This window comes from Hydra viridissima, unplaced genomic scaffold, assembly GCF_058129835.1.
Source record: "Hydra viridissima isolate aposymbiotic clone 2 unplaced genomic scaffold, HvirCarnegie_v1 scaffold_8, whole genome shotgun sequence".
Taxonomy (NCBI): domain Eukaryota; kingdom Metazoa; phylum Cnidaria; class Hydrozoa; order Anthoathecata; family Hydridae; genus Hydra; species Hydra viridissima.
Genome location: NW_028324307.1, coordinates 14,410,432 through 14,420,715, shown reverse-complemented (window position 1 = coordinate 14,420,715; position 10,284 = coordinate 14,410,432). Strand labels below are relative to the sequence as shown.

The 10,284-nt window shown below is 33.3% G+C and overlaps 1 pseudogene across 1 annotated transcript; it reads right to left on the bottom strand.

Moving 5' to 3' along the window:
• Positions 1-7,455: 7,455 nt before the first annotated feature.
• On the bottom strand, positions 7,456-10,284 carry LOC149885255 (uncharacterized; annotated as a pseudogene). Its single transcript, XR_016455168.1, has 3 exons — positions 9,842-10,284; positions 9,567-9,734; positions 7,456-9,426 (listed from the first exon to the last, which is right to left on the bottom strand). The product of XR_016455168.1 is annotated as an uncharacterized LOC149885255 (transcript).

The following is a 10,284-nucleotide window of genomic DNA, read 5'->3' as shown; positions in this document are numbered from 1 at the left end:
GATTTTCTTCTCTCACTTTTCTAGCTTCATTTTCAATCACAATTTTTTTGTTTCTATGTAGACTACTCTTTGATACAGGAACTGAAGTGAAGTTTCAGCTCAAACACTGACTTTGTACTTAGTCAAGAAAGGAACCCACTTGTCAAGAACATCATTCATTGAAAGCTCCATGTAAACTCTCTCTTCACTGATCTTTTTTTTTTTTTGGCAAGGCTCAAATTCACTGTCAGTAACTTAATATTTTTTGTCTTTGCTTGCTTGTCTTTATTTTCGTCATCTTTTTAAGATGTCTGTTTTATAAACAGGAAAAACACAGTTTGCTTCTTTTATAAAACTCTCTGTTTTTGTTTTATATTGCTCTTCTTTCATCTTGTTTATTTCCATAAGGGTTCTAAGACTACACAGTTTCTTGTAGCGTTTATAAGATTTCTCAAGCTTCCTCTTCACTATTTGTTCTGTGACCCGAAATCTTGAATCAAACCGATCCTGTCCAAAATACTTAACAGTTCTCTCAGAATACATACTCCAGTATATTCTCCCCTGTTTCTCTTCGTACACTCCCCTCCAATGCAAAGCATAGATCTTGATTGATAGAATTGTCTTTTGTACACAGGATAGTTTTGCGTTTTGATTATACTTACTTGACCTGAGCCAATATAGTCGACGACAAACTTGTGTGGGTAGTTTAAACATATATAAAAGTCTTTACATATTTGTTTCAAAAGTTTTTCACCTAAAAAAAGCTTTTCCAATTCATTATTTTATTTAAATCCTAAAATATTACCTGTTTGGTGCAAACATATGTAATGGATGCTGAAGTATGTAGATTGTTCTTATACACCTATTAGTTCTCTGTGGAGCTAAACTTATGTTGAAGGATGTACCTGAGGTTCCTGGTCGACAATCCCTGTTAGTCCTAGGAGAGGTATATCTCATTGGAGGAAGACTTCTGCAACGTGTTGTTACCAAGGAGCTCTCCTCATTTTTCTCTCTTACAGTACTCTGACCATTTCTAGTCCTTGGAGATTACCGAGGAAATCCATCATCATCATCGGCCATTATATATTTTAAGAAATTTGTTGTAATCTGAAAAGTATAAAAAGAAAGGGTTTTATAATATTTTACATAAAAGCAATTATTTGAATAGAGCATTAATGCCGCTAAAACAATGACAAAATACTGCAAAAACAACATATTTGAATCTGATTTTATTCATCCAAGACATAATATTTAAATTTTTGTATAAAAAATCTCATTTTATGTCTAAAGACATCTTAATTTGTGGCTGAAAGTCATGACGAAGGTCTTCTAGAAGATTCCATGCGAATAAACCAAAAAGAGGTTGGAAAAGACATGAAAAAAAGTGATTCTATGTAATTTTAATGTGATTTTTGACTTTATTTGTCTTTGTTGTAAATGACAAGTTTGTACATGTATTAATTCTAAAACGAAAGATTTTTTTTTTCAGAACAAAAATAAACTTAAAAAGGACAATTTTCTACTATTCAATTCATAAATTAGAGGCACCGAAAAGGGGTCGGGGGTGGGGGGTGGGGGTGGCGAATAATTCCATGGAACCTCGCATATGAAAATACCTTGTACTGGAACCCCTTGACTTGGAGACCTAAAAATTTTTTTGGTTTGTCCTGGGACCAAATAAGGATGATTGAGATAGAGTGCATTTAAATTTTTTTGGGTCAGGTTAAAAGTGGGACAACCTAGTGTGGTTGTAAGTAATTTCTATTGCTTAAGACGAAGTTGACAATTTAGACCCTGCCACAACTGTAAAACATAAATGAAAACTGATGCAGGAAATTTAATAGAAAGTTCGCATGCAGAAGTAAAAAAATAAGTTACAGCCAATGATATATATATTAACTAGATATCTAACTCTCGCTTCCGCAGTGAAGCAAATATTTTGCCAGCCTGAAATGACCAATGATAAATCAAAGCAAAACAAAAATGAAGTTTTGTCAGTTTAAATAAAACGGCTACCGGCATTAAAAGCTTTAAAAACTTGCTTCACTTTTTCTTACGGAGTTTTTGTGACGTTAGACATCTAGTTAATATATATCATTGGCAACAGCTTTGTAACTTGACAAAGGTTTTGAAACCTGTAAGGAGAAACTCAGAGTTTTGAATTGCAAACAAAAGATTTCGTAAAACTTGATGAATGAAAATCTGGTTGTTTTGATGAGGAGAAAAAAAATATAACGTGCTCTACCAAAGAAGTAGAGCGAAAGGAAAAATGAAGGACATTCAAAATAAAAAAATATCTTAAGAAAATGAAGACTTGATGATGAGAAGCCGGAAATTCAGGAGTAGCGCAAGGGAAGTCTTTAATGGACTGTATGATTCAAAGCCAAAGGAAGTCTTTAATGGACTGTATGATTCAAAGCCTAGGGAAGTCTTTAATGGACTCTATGATTCAAAGCCAAGGGAAGTCTTTAATGGTAAGTCTTTAATGTATAATTCAAAGCCAATATTTAAAAAATGTTTACTCTTCGTATTTTTTCCTCAGTCATGGTGACAAGGCCGGCGCTCCTGCACTTTCGCACCCCCCCCCCCCCCTTTTTTTTTTTTTTATTGCAGATTATGATAGAGAATGTTATGCTGATTCAGAAAAATATAAAAACATGGACCTGAAAATCAACGGAAAGTGCTCTAATTCGAAGTCAAAGTTGTAAAAAATCCCACTAAAAACCCTTATATTCGCCATTTTGAGAATAATAAGTTAATGATCTTTTAGCTTTCAAAAGCAATACATTAATAGCATGGTTTTTACGTTACAAAAGTCGTTAAAGTAAGTTTTTCCAAATTGTCTTCGTAGAGCGCAATGCGCTCTACATAGCCATAAGCTACTCAGAGCGCAATATTGTACACGCATGCGCAATTATTTTATTATAACTACGATTTATATTTCACAATAAAGCTGGTTTGGGTAGACGGTTAGGGTTAGGGTTAGGGTTAGGGTTAGGGTTAGGGATAAGGATAGGGATAGGGATAGGGATAGGGATAGGGATTTTTTACAACTTTGACTTCGAATTAGAGCACTTTCCGTTGATTTTCAACTCTATGTTTTTATATTTTTCTGAATCAGCATGAAATTTTCTATCATAAGCTGCAATAAAAAAAAAGGGGGTGGGGGATGGGTGCAAAAGTGCAGTAGCGCCAAACTTACAAGGAAATTTCAGTTACGATGGGATGTTCTCAAAATAAATTTACAAATGCCTTAAAACCAGAAAAATCACGTGAGAATAGAGGAAGACCACGCAAAACGTATCAGCGTACGGATGATCACATTAAAATTATTTCAAAAAAGACCCATTCAAGCCAGCAACAAAAATTTTAAATAAAATTAATGAAAATATTAGTGTTTGGACAGTTAGAAGAAGGCTTTTAGAAAGTAAGTTGCCAGCTCGAACTCCGAGGAAAGTACCATTACTTGGTAGAAAGAACATTATGAAAAGAAAAATTTTTGCAAAAAATCATATTGCTTGGTGGGGACCAGATATGACCAAAAAATGGCGTAATATTTTGTGGAGTGATGAAACTAAGATTAATTTATTTAATTCTGATGGAAAACAGTATGTAAGAAGACCATCAAAGCAAGAACTTTCACCTCGCTTCACCGCGAAAACAGTGAAACACGGCGGAGGAAATATAATGGTGTGGGGTTGATTTTCCTAGTACGGTGTGGGGCCACTTTTTTGGATCAAAGATATTATGACCCAATATACATACGTAGACATACTAAATAATGTCATGTTGCCATTTGCCGAAGAAAATATGCTGATAATTTGGCATTTCCAACAGGACTGCGACCCAAAACATACATCCAAAGCTGCGAAAGAGTGGTTTACGACCAATAATGTAAAAGTTTTAGAATGGCCACCTCAGTCACCGGATCTAAATCTTATTGAAAATTTATGGAGGCAGTTAAAACTTAAAATTTTTGGACAAAATCCAAAAAATAGAAATGAACTGTGGATGATGCTCCAGGAGGCTTGGTACAGCATTCCTGTAGAAGTTTGCAGAAAACTAGTGGGTTCAATGCCGTCAAGATGCACGGAAGTCGATAACGAAAATAAAGAGAAGAAATTTCAAGAAAAGAGGAATGCTCAGGCAGAGGCTGATAAGTCCAGTACCATAAGATATTTTGGTCCTATTAATAAAAACAAAAGGCTTGATAACCTCCCACATGATGCATCATCAAGTCACCAAACAAAAATGGACGACTTTACTGAAACAATAAAGTGGCCTTCACAAAGTGCTCAACAGTTGGAATTTGATACCATCCTAACCCTTTCACTAGTTCTCTCTAACCTCCCGTTTCACGTTATTGAAACTGCTGGCTTCAAAATGCTGCTGAATTATCTTTGTCCACAAGCCAACCTAAAAAGTCCAACCACCTTATCCAAATTCAAGCTACCAATGATTTATCGCAATCTAAGACGTGATGTAAAAATGCAAATTGAGAGAGACATCCCGCATTGCGAAATGGCAGCTTTCACTACAGATGGATGGACTGCAAGAAATGGTGATCCCTTCGTCTCCCTTACATTGCATTATGTTACCAAAGACTTTGAACTCAAAAACTTATCTTTGGATTGCCAAAACTTTATTGGGAGACATACAGGGGTTTTGCTTGCACAAGGAATAGACCACATGATTTCTCAATTTCCTGGTCTTCAGAGGGAAGACCTTTACAAAGTGGGTGTTACTGATGCTGCAGCCAACATGAAGAAAGCAATCACGGAAAGCAAAGAGATCAGTGATCATCTAACCTGTGCCGATCATCTGCTCAACACTTGTTTAACAAAGGCTGTAGAAAAATCAGAAGGAATCAATGGTATAATTAAGAAATGTAAAGGACTTGCTCAAAGGACCCACCAAAGTTCATTAGACTGGCAGGACATCAAGAAAGCGTGCGTGGAAGCAAATATAGAACCAGTAAAGATCATTCAGCCAATTGTAACAAGATGGAATTCTAACTTTATGATGCTTAAGTCAATCCTCAGATTGAAGGCTGGTTTACTGGTTGCTCTAGAAACTTTAAACAAACCAGATCTTCAAAGTTTGATTCCAGATGAGTTAGTTTATTAGTATTTACAACATTTTACCATTTCTGGCAGAATGTAAGCGATGCTCTGATTCCTGGTCTTCTGAAAATCTAGTGACTATGCATAAAGTTCAAAAAGACATATTAAATCTCCACTTGCTTTGCAAAAGAACCATAAATGACATTGAAGAGCGTGACCCTCAAGTTGCAGAGTGCCTACACAACTTCATGAAAGAATTTGAGAAGGGTTTACCTAATTATGGCGTTGGAGTCAAATACTATAATGTGGGTTCACTTCTGCACCCATATTATAGAGGATATACACTCAAAAATATTGCAAACAGTGAGGAAGGGAGGGAGGCCGCCATCAAGGAATTGGTTGACAATCACCCAACCACAATCCAGTTCTGCGAGTCATTGGTTGATGATCATACTTCGCTAGAAACATCAGATCTTGACGAAACTATGGATCCAGTGGACCTTGAGTTTTTGAAAGACAGGAGGCAGGTTTCAGTGCAATCAAAGCTCAAGCCACCCTTGATGCTTGAATTTGAAAAGTATCAGACTATGGCCTTACCTGAAAGGGATGTGGATGCTTTAGAATGGTGGAAGCAAAATAAAAATGAGTTACCTTTGCTAGCTGGTCTGGCTAGAAGTTACTTGGCTATACCTGTGACTTCTGCTTCATCAGAAAGAATGTTTTCAGTAGGAGGTAGGACAGTTACTGATTTTAGACATAATGTAAAACCAGAAAACACTAGCATGTTAGTTTTTGTGAGTCAAAATTACGCAAAGGTTCCTTCTAACCTCAACGATTGGGAAAAAACTTGCGAAGAAGAGCCGTATGAATTACCACATGTCACACCACCAACTAAGAAGACTCACCAACAGGGAAAATCACATTGTCAAACTGAAACTAAAAAAAGAGGTGCACTTGAAAAGGCTTCTCCAACTTTATCAGATACTCAAACTGGTCCTGAACCTAATAAGCAACAACAGCTACAGTTAGATACTCAAGAGAGTCAAAGGACTCTAGCTCAACAAGAAGGGTATGAAGTGACTCAAGGTAAAGACCAAACTCAAAGTGTCTCTTTGTTTATTCCAATGACACTCCAGCACAATCAAAGTAGAATCAAAAAAGCAAAATTAGGTAATATAATGAAGTCGAATTGGAAGGGGAATGAGAAAAAAAAGTACAGAGCATCTGAGCTTGCAAACATTTTATTAGAGACAGATGATGATATATCTGATGATTAATTTTTTATCAATAACTTGTTTGTTTAAAACTGTAAATGTAATATTTACTAATAGAAATACAAAAAGCAATTTAAAGTATCTTTTTTTAGTTTTTCGGTAATCAGCAAAAAAAGAGGTAATTTGTGATAAAATGCGGTAAATCGTGATAAAAAGCGGTAAAAAGTGATAAAAACGGTAAAAAGTGATAAATGCGGTAAAAAGTGATAAATGCGGTAAAATTGCGTATTACGCATTTTTACGCAAAATTACCGCGGTAATTACGCATTTTTACGCTTTTTACGCAGATTTACGCAAATTTACGCAAATTTACGCATTTTTACGCATTTTTACCGACGCACTATGCGTCGCGCTGATAGAAAAAAAGGAAATAGCCTTATAACTAGAGAACTGTTTAACATTTTGAAGTAATTTTTTGAACAAAGCATCAATTATGAGAAATTGTTTGTTTTTATATATATTTATAAAAAAAAGTCCGGTCTTTTTTAAAACCGGTTTTATTCCGGTTTTTTAGTTGGTTTATCCGGACTAATTCGATTTTTGATTAAAAAGATATAAAACCGATAGTTTTTGATATTTAAAACTGATATATCAGTTTTAAGTCTCTATTTAAGTCTGATATATCAGTTTATCTTTTTTAGGGGTTACAGGGATTTTTAGTCTCCAACTTATATTTTCATGTTAAATAAAAAAGGAAATAACATAAGTATTTTATTATAAATAAAAGTAAAATAAATACTCCAGTAGTTCCACTTCCCTCAAATGCAGAATAGAGGTTCTGATGCTAAAATAGGTTTTTAACAATATGTGGCTATGAAAATAGCCGTTTTTAGGTTTTTAACAATATGTGGCTATGAAAATAGCCGTTTATTAAAAGTTGCTTATCAACTACAGCTGCATGGTTTAATGATGCTTCCTTGATTTCTTTTTATAATATGAACCATTACTCTTTATCTTCCTAAAATTATTTAACAACACACATTAAAATTTTAAAAAGTTTTGTTAATAAATAGTATAGTTTAAGATATAAACTATTTATTATAGAAATTATCTATCAAATTCTAATTCTAATAATTATACATTCAAGAAAAAACTGTATTCACTGTAATAAATAGATACAATTGAAATATAATTAAAAATTTTACTCTAAACGTATCTCAGCAATCCTTATGTGGAGCAACATTTAATATTTACAACAAGCCTTCATGAATTGCACTATGAAAGTTTGGGATTCTTATGTTTCAACTTTTCTAACAATTAGTATTTTTTTTTTTTTTTTTGCAAGCATAAAAAAAACATACCGTTTGATTATGTAAAAAGATCTCAGAAATATCAGATTGGCTACCACCAGCACCTAAAATGTATCATTAATAAAATTAAACGATAACATTAAATATTTAAATTTAAAGATATACATAGCTTTCTCCAATATTTACCTTAAGAACAGTTATCAGCTTAATCTTCTTGCAGTATAGCTTTTATACCTCTTGCATTTTGTTCTTCTTACAGTATAGGTACATGTCAGATGTCATAAATAAATAATTAGCTGTATCCCTAGTATTTTCAGCAAAAGAAGTTAATCGTGCATGACCTACTCGTGCAGTTTTGTTGGCTTTGTTCCTGGCTTCAATGGCACTCTCAGACAAAGAACCTATTGGATACTTAAAATATTTAATAAAAGAAACACCATGAACTACCATTCTATGCACAGACTGTGACATTGGAATGGCTTTTAAAAACTGATCATTAGAAATGAGACCAAACAGACGCTCAGATTTCTGCTTGAAAATTTTCACATCCCGTCTTGCGGTTGTACTATTTATATCAATTAGCAGGTCCCTAAATAGTTTGATCATAGTGGTATTCAAATTTAGAATTCTTCCAGTCACAGATGGATTATTAAAGAATTTTCGTGCAACATTGCCAGTGTTGAATGTACCACTTCCCTTCCTGACAAAAGATACCCTTATTTTTAATTGTATTTTGAATAAGTGCTGGAATTTTTTTTTGTTTTCAATAAATTCTTGGCTGTTTTTTGCTGGAATTTTTCTTCCTTGTTTCACTGCTGGAAGTTTGCAAGCAGTATTGAAAACCCACTCCATGCTGCATATCCACAAATGAAGACTGCAAATTCCAAGTTTCAATATATTCTTGTCTACATCTTTATCTTTATTCCAAATGGTTTCCAAATTAAACTCCTTAGGACTTGCTTGACATACATGACAGCACTGAGATGCTATATTTTTTTTAAGCATTTTTGATACCACAGCATTAAGTGTTTTACCATCATTCATTGTGTATAAATAGTTGACAAACTTGAATTTATAACAAAAGTATTGTCATGAAGTGTAAACTTAATATTCTCTAAAGACAAAATTTCATTTTGTAAATGTTTAAACTTCTCTTGAATAAAACTAGTAGTCTCTTTGGCAAAACAAAACATAAGATGACGGGTTGCATCTGGACTATTTGGATTACAATTTTTCCATAGTATCTTTTTTCCACTTCGAATCTCCAACAAGACAAACACTATACTATACACAGTGGAATCATCCACACCTCTCTTCATAGTTGCTGCATTCTGAAATTCAGATTGGTCACTCTGACCATCACCACCCACTTTGCAAATAACATATATGTTATCATGTTCCTCCTGTGCTAAAAATTTAATAAAACTATCATCATCCTCCAAAAGATACTCAAACACTCTAGAAACTGAATGTTTGATCATATTGAATAGACTACATTTTACTTCAGTTTCTGAATATTTCACCTGCTCTGGATATGTCAATTTTTTGTATTCTTTTAACTTGGTTAAACCTGGAGGAACAAGATGATGATTTTGTGTAACAATTTTTTTAAATTCAGCCCATGTTCTGTCTGTTAGTCTCAAATTGCAAAAAGTATGCAATGATAAATTTGGACCATATAAATTAGACCTGGGTGCAGTAGAGGGATTAGATGCAAACCTTTTTACAGCATGTTGAAGTTCTTCCAGTTCTTTTCCCTGAAGATTATCAGTTCTTTTACGTTTCATCCTACTCGTAAGTTCTAAAAAAGATTTTCTAGGTTTTGGTGCTTCAGGTGTTCCAATTGTTACAGTATTTCTCCTAAAACATGTATAAAATGTGTGTGTACAACTTTTAACTTTATATATATATACACACATATATATATATATATATATATATATATATATATATATATATATATATATATATATATATATATATAATACACACATACGTACCTGTTTAACTTCAGTCTAAGACCTTCAAGTATTAATTGGCCCTCCTTCATTTTTTGTTCACCCTGCTTAATGAGCAGGTTACCCTGCTGAATCAGCTTTTCACCCTCTTTTAAAATAAGTTGTCCCTCCTCATATTTACTTATCTGTTGCTCAGGATCTGCTTCTAAGCTATATATATATATATATATATATATATATATATATATATATATATATATATATATATATATATATATATATATAACATTTTATTTTAGAATTAATAAAAAACTTACCAGACATATGATTTGTATTCTATTTTTTTATCCAGAAAATCTTTGTATTTAGTGAAGAACAAACTGCTTTTTTTTCCACATTTGTTAAAGTTTTTTATCAACTCAAAAGCTAGTCTTCGAAAAATTTTGAAACTAACCATACAACCAGCATTATTTAGTGCAATAAACTTAGACTCCAAAAGTTTTGCACAGGCTTTAAAATTTTTTCTTAAGAATATATGCCTTGGGGGAAATGTATGTGTTAAAAGTTGACGAAGAGTGAATGTAGCCATTTTGATAGTTAATAAAAATCATCGCAAGGTAAAACTGAATCAAATAAAAACTTACCGGAAGTTGTTGAACTACGGAATTTTCATTAACTTCACAGAATTTAGTCGGTTTTTGAATAAAATCCACAATAGTAAAAATGATTTTTAAGCATGAGGTCACAGAGGTCGCCTCAA